This window comes from Oryzias latipes, chromosome 7 (assembly GCF_053564925.1).
Source record: "Oryzias latipes strain Hd-rR chromosome 7, Olatipes_Hd-rR_3.1".
Lineage (NCBI taxonomy): Eukaryota > Metazoa > Chordata > Actinopteri > Beloniformes > Adrianichthyidae > Oryzias > Oryzias latipes.
The window spans coordinates 14,330,948-14,342,533 of NC_136243.1; positions in this window are offsets into that span (position 1 = coordinate 14,330,948).

Genomic DNA, 11,586 nt, shown 5'->3' on the forward strand with positions numbered 1-11,586 from the left:
TTGCTCTGCAAGTCAAAAATTCGGAACACAGCATTTGCTCCAGGACTTCACTTTATTTAAACGGAAAAACCATTAACATACTTTTTGTGTAATTGGAAACAAATTCAGGCATGAGGGGGTTAATAATGTAAAACACTGTTGATTACACTTCCTTAAAGTAATTATTTGTCCAGCTAATGGCCACAGTTCTTTTACTTTTGTTGACAGGCTCTGTTTGCTGAAGATTATCATGGCTGGATGATTAGATTGTGGCTTTAACTCTAATTGCGCGATCAACAATATGTGCAGGTTGGGAGCTACTGATGCTTGAAATATTCATAGGACAGGAGTCAGCAGTAGGACACGTGATGCTGTAGTATCGCGAGATCCGACGAGAGGAGTGTGGTGAGTTTACTTGGCGGCGCGTAAGTTGTGAACAAACATTTTTGATTTATTTAATTACACCGCCATATTTAAATAATCCAGAAAGTTTAAAAAATAAAAATCTGAAAAAGTTTGTCAAGCATTTGCCAGCCTGGATGACCTGGAGGACCTGGAGGATCTGGAGAATTACATCGACGAGTGTTTCAATACCTGCCTCATGAAGAAATCCAACACCGCCACTCCGTCCACCAAACGCAACCGTCCCGAAGACTCCCCGGGGGCTGCCTCCTCCCCAGGCAGCAACATGAGTGATATCCTGGATTCAATTGATAAAAGGCTCTCCAGCCTTGATTGCCGTTTAAATCTGCTGGAGATCCTCCATAAGGAATTCCAAGGTCTGCGAGAGTCTCTGGAGTTCAGCCAACAGCAGGTGCAGGAGCTCGCAGCGGAGAACCAGGCCCTCAGAGAGACCGTGAAGATCTTGGGCCACGACACCGCCCGTCTCTCTGAGGAAAACCGATCCATCAAGGAAACCCTCCTGGATCTTCAGGCGAGGAGCATGAGGGACAATCTAGTGTTCGCAGGGATTCCAGAAGAGGCAGGGGAAGTCCCGGAGAACATTGTTAAGTCCTTTATAGAGGTCCACCTGAAACTCCCCAAGGAAGAAGTCCAGAAGATCTCCTTCCACAGGGTTCACCGGCTCGGAGGAAAAAGGCCGGACAATCAGCGTCCCCGTCCTATTGTTGCTAAATTTGAACATTATAAACAAAAGATGCAGGTAAAAAGCAGAGGACGAGAGCTGAAGGACACACATTACAGCGTGAATGATCAGTTTCCAGGCGAGATCCTCCGCCGGCGGAAAATCCTCTTCCCGCTGAGGAGGAAGCACCTGTCTGCTGGAGCACGCGCGGTGGTTGCTGTTGATAAACTTTTTGTGAATGGCAAGCTGTTCCGGGACCCAGAGGTAACACCCTGGCTGTGCTGAAGGCTTTCAGAGGCGCACTGACATCTGCGCTGCCCAGAAGAAACCCGCAAACTTATTTAACTAGGAAATAATCGGATCATCAATAATCCACACCTCTCAGGAAAAGTGTTTTTTCTTTCTCTCACATTCATGTTTCTGTTGTTGTTTCGTTGTTTTTGTTTTTTGTTCTTTCTCTTTCCCTCTCTCTTTTCTCTTGTCCCCCCCCCCCTTCCCATGTCCTCATATGTGAATCAGGTAAAGTCAACGCAACCACGGTGAGTATTTATTTATGCACGGAACGGGCGCGCGCGCATACTAGCGCGCATAAGAGCATGCACACGCGATCCCGCACACACACGTTGATAAACTGCAAAAACCTCACTTAGGCTCACACAGGACGCACGCAACCAGTGGCGGTTCTACCCTGAATTACTCCCCGGGCGAGACCCTCCCCAGGCGCCCCTCCCCCCCCCCCCCCCCCAATAGTCGCAACAGAACTTTGTTTGTCTTTGTCAACTGACATGTTTTATTGTCATTGAAATTAAGAAGTGGATACAAAAGATGTGAGAATTCTGAACAGCATTATAATAGTTATCAGAACACAAAAAATAAAAGACCATAAGCATGGCAAAAATACAGTTAGCTAAGAAAATATTGAATCAAACTCAATATTAAATAAATAATATAAAATAAATATTTTAAAAACATTTATGAATTGGAAATTTAAATTGTCATGTTCTATATCGATCTCTACTTCAGAGAAGAAAAATTAACTCATGTTTTCCGTCTTCAATCCTTTGATTGGCACATTTTTAGTTATGACCTGTTGAATTATGTTTTGTCCCCATAGAGTTGCAGTAAATGGTAAATATTCATTTTTAAAACTACCTACAGATTTATGGAAATTCTATTGGCTAAACATATAACCCCACATTTGTAAAACAAATAAAAAATAAACTTCATATGCAGGCTCAAACTTAACCCCTAAATCCCCAGTTACATGTCAAAAAAACATTGTGAAAACGTTTAGGCTGCCACAAATGATTATTAAATTAATGACCAATCTCAAATTATTTGCCCCATTAGCATGTTATGGCAGCAGCAGCATGCTGTGTAACCATCACAGCTTTTTTAACATTATGAACTAGTATACAACAACAAAACCTTTGTGTTACAGCAGAGCAGACAGACACATGAATCATAACTAATGTTACAAGTTAAGGCAGAGCAAATTTTTAAGAATAAAATCTAAAAAAAAAAAATGACGCTATTTGCAACATTTGGGCCTACTTCAGTGTTGGTCATCGACCAAAATAAAGTTTTCATCGGCAACGTTGTTGTAGGTTGAAGGGCAGGTAGCATTAGAATTTAGAAAGAACATGCATCAAGCTGTGAGGACTTCCCGTTTTCTTTATCTCTTTTCTCCTCTTCTTCTTTTCTTTTCTTTCTAAATTGGGCACCAGATGGCTTTGACCTTTTCTTCTCCATATTTTAGATGTTTTTGGCGTTTGTTTGGCATAAATGTCCTCACGTCACGAAGAAGGCATCAAGTCCGTCGACTGAACCAACTGTCACCTTAGTGACAGCATTGTTTTGTGTTGCCATTTTTTTTATTTGGGCATTTCACACAAAATTAACCCAAAAAGCAGAATATATTTTTCTACCTTTATTAAAATGTAGGTTATAGAATGTCACCTTATGACTGACTTATAAAAAGGTTTTATAAAGTAGATTCAAACCCCCGCCCTTGTCCCCACCTAGCCACTTAATTTGGAAGCGTCCCAAAACTGATTCCCCGCAGCCCCCCCCCCCCCCCCCCCCTTCCTTCACACATTTCCAGCAGGAGCGCGTGCAGCTACAGCCAGGGGCGCTGATTCGCTACATGACGGCGCAGTCGCAGTTTTTACTTTTATTTTTTTCATCAAGCCCGCGACCGTCGCCTCCCCTGAAAGATGAGCCAGCCAGGTTTTGCACATGCGCAAACGCGGCGGCGCTTCATGCTCACCCCGCGCCCCCTCCCTTCTCCTTCTTCACACACATTTGTGTCTACTTCTCAAAGACAGGAGAGCGCAGCTGCGGGGCGAGGGCGGCGGCGCGGCCAGGTTCAGGCTGTTACAAACTCACAAACTGTGACATAAGTAAACCAATAGTGGTGCATATAATATTTTACAAGGGCTGAGCCGCCGGTGCCGCCCCCCTTCAGTTTTCCGCCCCAGGCCACCGCCCGGACGGCCCGTGCCTAGAACCGCTACTGCACGCAACATGCAGCTCACAGCCAAGACACGTTCACCCACAACGCATAGCGCTTGTCAGTGTAGCAGGAACGCACAGCGGGCACGCGCACACGGACGGGCACACGCACTATTTAGCCTTGCACTCTCCCGGTTAGAACAGCTATGAACAGTCTTAACATCGTTAGCTGGAATGTGCGTGGACTTGGTTCTGGGCCAAAGAGATTGAAAGTGTTAAATCACCTGAATGATCTTAAAGCAGATATAGCTCTGCTGCAGGAGACCCATTTATCTTTATCAGCTGGTCAACTCCTGTGCTGTTCCCAGTATCCAGCTATGTATTCTGCCAGTTTCAACTCCAAACAAAGAGGGGTTGCAGTTTTGATTAATAAAAATGTTACATTTACTCATAAGGATACAGTTACTGACCCAGAAGGCAGATTTGTAATCATTAATATATCCATTCAGAATAAAGACTTTTGCATCGCCAGTATCTATGGCCCGAATGTTGACGACTCTTCCTTCTTTCACAGATTTTTCACCTCACTCTCAGTTCACTCTGACTCCACAATCATTATAGGAGGAGACGTCAACCTTGTTTTGGACCCTGAACTTGACAGACTCAGCACAGCAGCAAACCAGCGTACATGGCAGTCTGCAAGTATTCTAAAGCAGTACATGAATGATCTGGGTCTCTGCGACGCTTGGCGCTCATGTCATCCAAGCACTAAGGGGTTCACCTTTTTTTCTCCAGTTCACCATTCACAATCTCGTTTAGATTATTTATTAGTCAGTAACTCCCTTTTGAAAGAAATTAAAAGTTCCAACATTCATCCAATTATTATCAGTGACCATGCACCAGTTTCTGTTACTATCTCAAGGGAAGTACCCAGACCCTCGGGTTCAACCTGGAGGTTTAATACGTCTCTGTTAAAAGACCAGGAATTTATTGAATTCTTTAAAAAAGAGTGGGCAACCTTCTTAGAATTCAACGATACTTCTGAAATATCACCAAGTATTCTTTGGGAAGCAGCAAAAGCAGTCATGAGAGGGAAAATCATCTCTTATTCAACGCATAAAAAACGCAAGGAGAAAGCAGATTTATTAGAATTAGGAAATAAAATAAAAACTCTGGAGACTGCTTATGCTGCTTCTGCACAGGAACACATACTGGGGGACCTGAAAAATTTAAAGCTGCAGTTAAATGACATCATCAATAAACAAACACAATTCCAGATACAAAGGCTTCGACTGGAAAGATATGAAAACTCAAATAAATCTGGCAAATTTCTAGCTAATCAGCTTAAAATTAATAAAGAAAAATCAACAATCACTTCGATTATGGACCAAACAGGGAATGTCACCCATGACCCGGTAAAAATTAATAATGCGTTTAAAGACTTTTATCAAAACTTATACACTCCACAGATCAATCCATCAGAACAAAGCATCAACTCATTTCTCAACAATATAAACCTGCCCAAGTTAAACGAAGATCAAATCACAAATTTAGACTCTCCGCTCTCGTTGTCTGAGCTTCATGAAGCTCTGTCACTTATGCCTAATGGTAAAGCACCAGGGCCTGACGGCTTTCCTGCAGAGTTTTATAAGGAATTCTGGGAACAACTGGCACCAACGTTTTATAAAACGGTAAAATTTATCAATGAAAGCCAATCTCTACCACCTAACATGAACTCTGCCAACATTATCCTTCTTCTAAAACCAGACAAAGACCCCACGAGTCCTTCAAGCTATCGCCCCATTTCTTTAATTAATGCAGATGTAAAAATTATCTGCAAAGCACTAGCACAGAGAATAGAAAAAGTCACTCCTCACATAATTGACTTTGATCAAACTGGATTCATCAAAGGCAGACACTCGGATGACAATGTCCGCAGACTCGTTAACATAATAGACTTTGCCACCATCAAAAACCAGGAAATGACTATACTATCACTGGACGCTGAAAAAGCCTTTGATAGAGTAAACTGGAAGTTCCTCATTGCTGCCCTCCATAAGTTTGGGTTTGGAGAATCATTCATCAATTGGATCAAAATATTATATCACAACCCCAATGCATCAGTTAGAACTAATAAACAGACTTCCAACAGGTTTTTTCTTGGAAGAGGAACTAGACAGGGTTGCCCACTCTCCCCCTCTCTTTTTGCAATATTTATCGAGCCTCTAGCTGCAGCAATAAGACAGAATGAGAGTATTAAAGGAATTAAAACCAAACACAGCCATCATAAAATTAGTCTCTATGCAGATGACATATTACTGTTTTTAAGTAATATACATTCTGTAAATGAAACGGCAACAATCATTAATGAATTCTCTTCTATATCAGACTATTCCATTAATTGGAATAAATCTGTTTTATTACCACTGAACAGTAATGCGGAGCAAGGACTCACAATACCAGTTAAATCAGGCAATATAAAATATCTAGGTATTTATTTTTCCCCCAAAATATCAGAACTGGTGCTGCTAAACTACACCCCATTACTGAAAAACATACAGGACGATCTAACACGCTGGACCAACCTGCCTTTGTCCCTTATGGGCAAGGTAGCCACGGTTAAAATGAAAATCTTACCCAAAGTTAATTATCTCTTCTCAATGATTCCCACACAACCGCCATTAAAATGGTTCAAAACATTAGACTCATCCATATCAAGCTTTCTATGGAACAATAAACCTGCAAGAATTAGTCTAAAAACTTTAAAATCTGCAAAAAGCTGTGGAGGATTAGAATTACCTAACTTCCACAATTACTTTCTTGCAAATAGATTACAATACATCTTAAAATGGTTAAAAAATAATCCAGAAACCAACTCATGGTTAGACTTGGAACAGGCGTTATGTGGAAAGATCAACCTGTCAGATCTTCCATTTATTAGTCAAATAGTTAAAAGACAGGATTGTTTCAAAAGTATTAATATAAATGCCACTTTAACAGCCTGGTGGGAATTTCTCAAAATATCAAAATCATCAATTCAACCGTGCAAAATGACACCCATCTGGAACAACCCAGACATCCTCATAAACAAAAAAATTATCCACTTCCCAGCTTGGCAAGCAGGGGGCATAAAACAACTAGAGCACATAATTATTAATAGAAGATTCATAACTCCCCAGGAACTTCAAGACAAACACGGAATATATAACTTCTTGGAATATCAGCAACTTAAATCAATTATTACTAAAAAGTTTAAATACAGAGACAACGATTTAAAGCTACCAGATGTAGTTACCACTCTGATCAATTTCTCAATGAATAAAACTCTCTCCAAAATATACAAACTTTTATGTAATTTAGATAACAATATTTCACTTCCGACAACAAAATGGGATGCGGATTTGAGCATCAGCACAGATGAAAGTTTTTGGTCAGAACTTTGTCTAAACACCTTTAAAATGACAAAAAATCCAAATCTGCAGCTAATCCATTTCAAAACTCTTCACAGAATTTACTACACTGGACGGAGGATGTTCAAGATGGGTCTCAGTAACTCAGACATTTGTCAGCACTGTGACAGTAATCTACCCGACAATTACATGCATGCACTATGGTTCTGCACGCCTGTCCAGGCTCTCTGGCAGCAGGTATGTGCCGATCTATCAGTCTGGCTTAAGGTTTCAATCACAGCTTCACCGTCACTTTGTGTGCTTGGTGACATGAGTGCCATCGATGTAGAAGGAGGATTAGCATCTATCATTTTCATAACTCTTTGCATTGCTAAAAAAACTATTTTAATAAACTGGAAAAGCAAAAAAAATATAAATATAAGTCAACACAGAAATCTGCTGCTTGATCATATCAGCTTGGAAAAAATGTCAGCCCAAAGTTCAAGTAACTTTGAAAGAATTCGGTCTCTCTGGTCTCCCATAGCTAACTCCGTGACTTAGGGGGTGGGGGGGGCATGGTCGTCGCTGCTCCTTGCCCTTCTGCCGTGGGCCGGGGTGGGGGTCGGGGCCTCCGGTGCCTGGCCGGGGGTGGTGGGGGCTCCGTTGGTCGGGGGGTCGGGTCCGGCGCCTGGGTGGGGCGGCCTGGGGCGCTGCGTGGTCCTCTGGGCTTGGGTGTGGGGGTGCGTGGTGGGGGGTGGGGTGGTGGTCTGGCTTGGCTTGGGGGGGTGGTCCCTTTGCCTGTGCTGGGGGGGGTTGGCGGGGGGCGCTGCTCGGGGGGGGGGGGGGGGGGGGGCCAGCGGCGCTGGATGGGCTTCCCGTCTACGCCTGGGGCTGGGATCGGCCCTTCCCTGGCTCTGGGGCGGGACGGGACAACCCTCTTGGGGCCCCCGGTCGCTCTGGGTGTCATCCGCTTCGGCTGCGGGGTCTGGGGGTGGGGTGGGGTGGGGGTCTTGTCGGCCCTGTCCTGTGGGGGGGCATTCTGGGGGAGGGGGGGGGGGGGCACTATTGGTACGGGGCAGGGGGGGTTGACGGGTCGGGGTCTCCGCTGAGGCCATCGGCGGTTTCCCTGGCCGGTTGGCTGCCTCGGTCCCGTCGAGGCCTGACCAGAGCTCTTCTAGGGCCGGCGTTTGGGGGTGGGGGCCTGGGCTTGCTCCGGGGGGGGCCGGCGCTTTCTGGCTCCCCTCTCTCTGTGTGGGGGTGGTGGTGCTGGGCCTGGGGTGTCTGCGCCTCCGGGGGTGGGGCCCCGGGGCTGGGTGGGCCGGGCCCCCTTGCTGGGGGGGGGGGCGGGGGACAGCTGTTTGACCACCGGGGGACAGTCTATCATCTGTCCCCAACTTACCCCCTTCCTCATATAACCTCATAATAGGGTGAGGGGGTGGGGGGCTTAGCCTGCGATGAGCCTTGGGGGGGGGGTTTACTAGGCAGTGACCCCCCTCCTGTGGTTGCCGTATGGAGTGGGCCCCCCCTCTTTCGGTTTTATTTGCACCTTAGACATGTAGGGCCCTTGGTAGGGGGGGTGCTTGGACATCACTGCCAGCAAGCAGCGGATGTCCTCCTAGCACCCTACCCGCCAATTTTAACCGCACCTTAGACATTTAGGGCCCCTTGGTGGGGAGGGTGAGGGGACGTCACTGTGAGTAATCAGGAGACGTCCCCTTAGTGCCCTACCCGCCAATTTTAACCGCACCCCCCTTAGTACACACACCCCTCCCCCCTCAATATATACATCCCAACATAAACACACACACATGCACACACACACTCTCTCAAACACACATACACGCACACACATTTTGCAAGGAAGGTGGGACCTAGGACCTTCTGTCCCCTGCCTCTTCCCTGGTGGGGGGTACGGGCCCCTTTGCAACGGCGGCTGTGTCCCCGGGGTGCTGGCCTCCTGGGCCCGGCGGTGCTCTCTCCGCGCGGTGGGGGGGTTCACATTACATCTGAGCCGGGGGTGTTCGTGTCCCTGGGGGGTGGGTTCTGGTCCTTGCTCCTGAGTGCTGGGCCCCGCCAAATTTCCAACTGTGGCCGAGCCTGGTCGGGCCATATTTACAACACCCCTTGTGGGCCCTCTTTTTTCCCCGGGGTTCCCCCCTTCTGGGCGGGGGCGGCGGGCCCCTGCCTCGCTCCTCCCTGGACCAACCGTGGGCCGGGCGGGTGGCTGCCTGGAGTGCAGAGTGGGTCTCCCTTGGGGGGTCCTGGCTCGTACCTGGGGTTGGGGCGGGGGGATGCCCGGAACTCCTGGGTGGTGGTGGGGTGCTCGTCTGGGGCTGTGGGCGTCCTTCTCCGGTGGGGCCCTGCGTTGGGTTCTCCCGGCGCGGCGGGGGGGCTGCTCTCCTGGTTGGGCTGGGGCGGCGCCCTCTTTCCCTCCGTGCCTCCCTGCTCTCTGGCTCTGGGGGCCTTGCGGCGGCCCTGCTGGCCCTGGCCTGGGTGGCGGGCTTGGTCGCCCGGGCGGCGGTTGTTCCCTGCCGGTTCCCGTGTGGCGTTGGGGGGATTCCGGCTGCCGCTGCTGGTGCGGTGGGGGTCTTGGGGTGGGGATGGCTGGGCACTCTCCCTCCTTCTTTTCACGTTCCACCATCCATTTTAGAAGAACATAAACACTCACCTGAGCACAGGTGTTAGCTCAACAGACTGAATGACTGAAATATTTCACACTAGTTGGTTTTAAGGCATAAGTATGCGTGTGAACACTATCTGTTTTGTGTACATGTCGACAGGTGGACATTTTTGCAACTAACAGGTGTGTTTATAACATTTGAGTGTGTGTGTGGACAGGCTCCGCCCTTTTTTTTTTGTTTGTTTGTTTTTTCATTTGAACCTTACCATAATGATTAACAACCAGTAAACTTGCTGCTTTATGCTGCTTCATGGTCTTATCCCCCTTCCCCTCCTATTATCACCCCCTACCCCCCCTCTCTCTAACGTCCCTCTCTCTTCTTCCCCTCTTTCCTTTTCCGTCCGGTCCAACACCAAAGATTTTCAGACATGTTTGAAATTAATAAAGTTTGGCCTCAATTACAAAAGGGGTTTATTCAGACATACCTTTGGTTTGTCTGAAGATTAATAACCCCTCTTGTTAAAGTAAAATATGTCCAACCCAAGAGGCCCTCAGCTCTCATCTGTCTGCCTAGCTGTTGGACAGGACAAGTTAAAAAAAAAAAAAAAAAAAAAAAAAAAAACCAACAATATGTGCAGGTTGCTGTTATTAATACTGTTCATATCTTGGTTTAAAGCAAAATGTATAAACAGTGAGGGTCTTTGGCAATAATTAGACAGATTTTACTTTGCAACTATGGCGACATTTAATATGAATTTAGTTGGTGTAATGCCACAAAGAAAAATGCTGTCACTAAACCTAAATACCTTCCTAGACTTCCCTTGTGTTCTTTGGTGGTTCATGAAGTAAATTCTGTTTTATATTGGCAAAGCTTTTTGGATGACGGGATATAGGAACCTGAACATTTATTTTTAATTGGACCATTCTATGTTTTTATTTAAAAAAAAAGAGTTTGACTTTATTTATCAAAAATTGAGAAAAAGAAGTAATTTACTTGGGCTTTTACAGAGCCCCTAAAGGGACATTGAAGAAGGGAAAAAATTAAAGTAAAAGACAAAAAAAATTAAAGTAAAAAACAAAAAAACAAAACTGGCAGGAGCGCACCAGTTAGTGTTTTTTTTTTAACTTTTCATTTTTTTCTTCAATGTCCCTCTAGGGGCTGCATGGATTTTCTATTACTCTGATAAAAGTAAAAAATAGTCACCCGAATAATTACTGCATAGGAACAGTTTAAAAAAGTTTGATATTAACTCTTTTTTATTTTAATTCATTTAATATTCAGATTTTGGTATTTTCAAACTGTTAAATAAAATTAGAATAATTGTACTAAAAAAAAGTAACATCCTCTCGTTTCCAGTCCATTTGGCAACAACAGGGCATTAACTGATGTCTACAATAAATCTGTGATGTACATTATTCCAATCCAAGCTGCCAAAACCTATCAAATGAGTGGGGTGAAGACTAATAATATTCAATATTTAAACCTTTACTTTCTTTCATCTCAGACTTTGTGCGTAATTGTTTTTCTACTTTTTCCGGCTGTGATTAATTTCAAGCGTCAAGTGTTGTGTTAACCCTCCATGCATCACTGTTGCTTTAGCAAACAGCATGTTTGGTGGAGGTGCTGATGGGTTTGGTCTTGAAGTTATAATTATGAGGGTGAGATTTACTGTTAGAAATCTTCACCCTGTTTCATGCTCACACTCATGGCAAAGAAAACAATTTAACAAAGAAAGAATTTAACATGTTCGTGTTGAATGACATATATGAAGAAAATTAAGCTTTAAAATTACATTTCTGAGTGCTTATTTTTTATCATTTTGAATCAGGACCAGGGCCACCCCATTCTTACGCATCCACTTGTAGACAACTATCCACGTGCGTCTAACCCTTGTCTGGGCTGACATCTGGTTCAAAACTGTACGACTGGATAGCTTCGATATTTTACCGCTGGTAATTTTAGGTTGGGGGTGTGAGGGTATGTACACAGAGAGCTCTCAGTAACGGGGACGGGAAGTTGGGGTGGACCTAACCCACACCAACAGTCCCGCTCTGGAGAA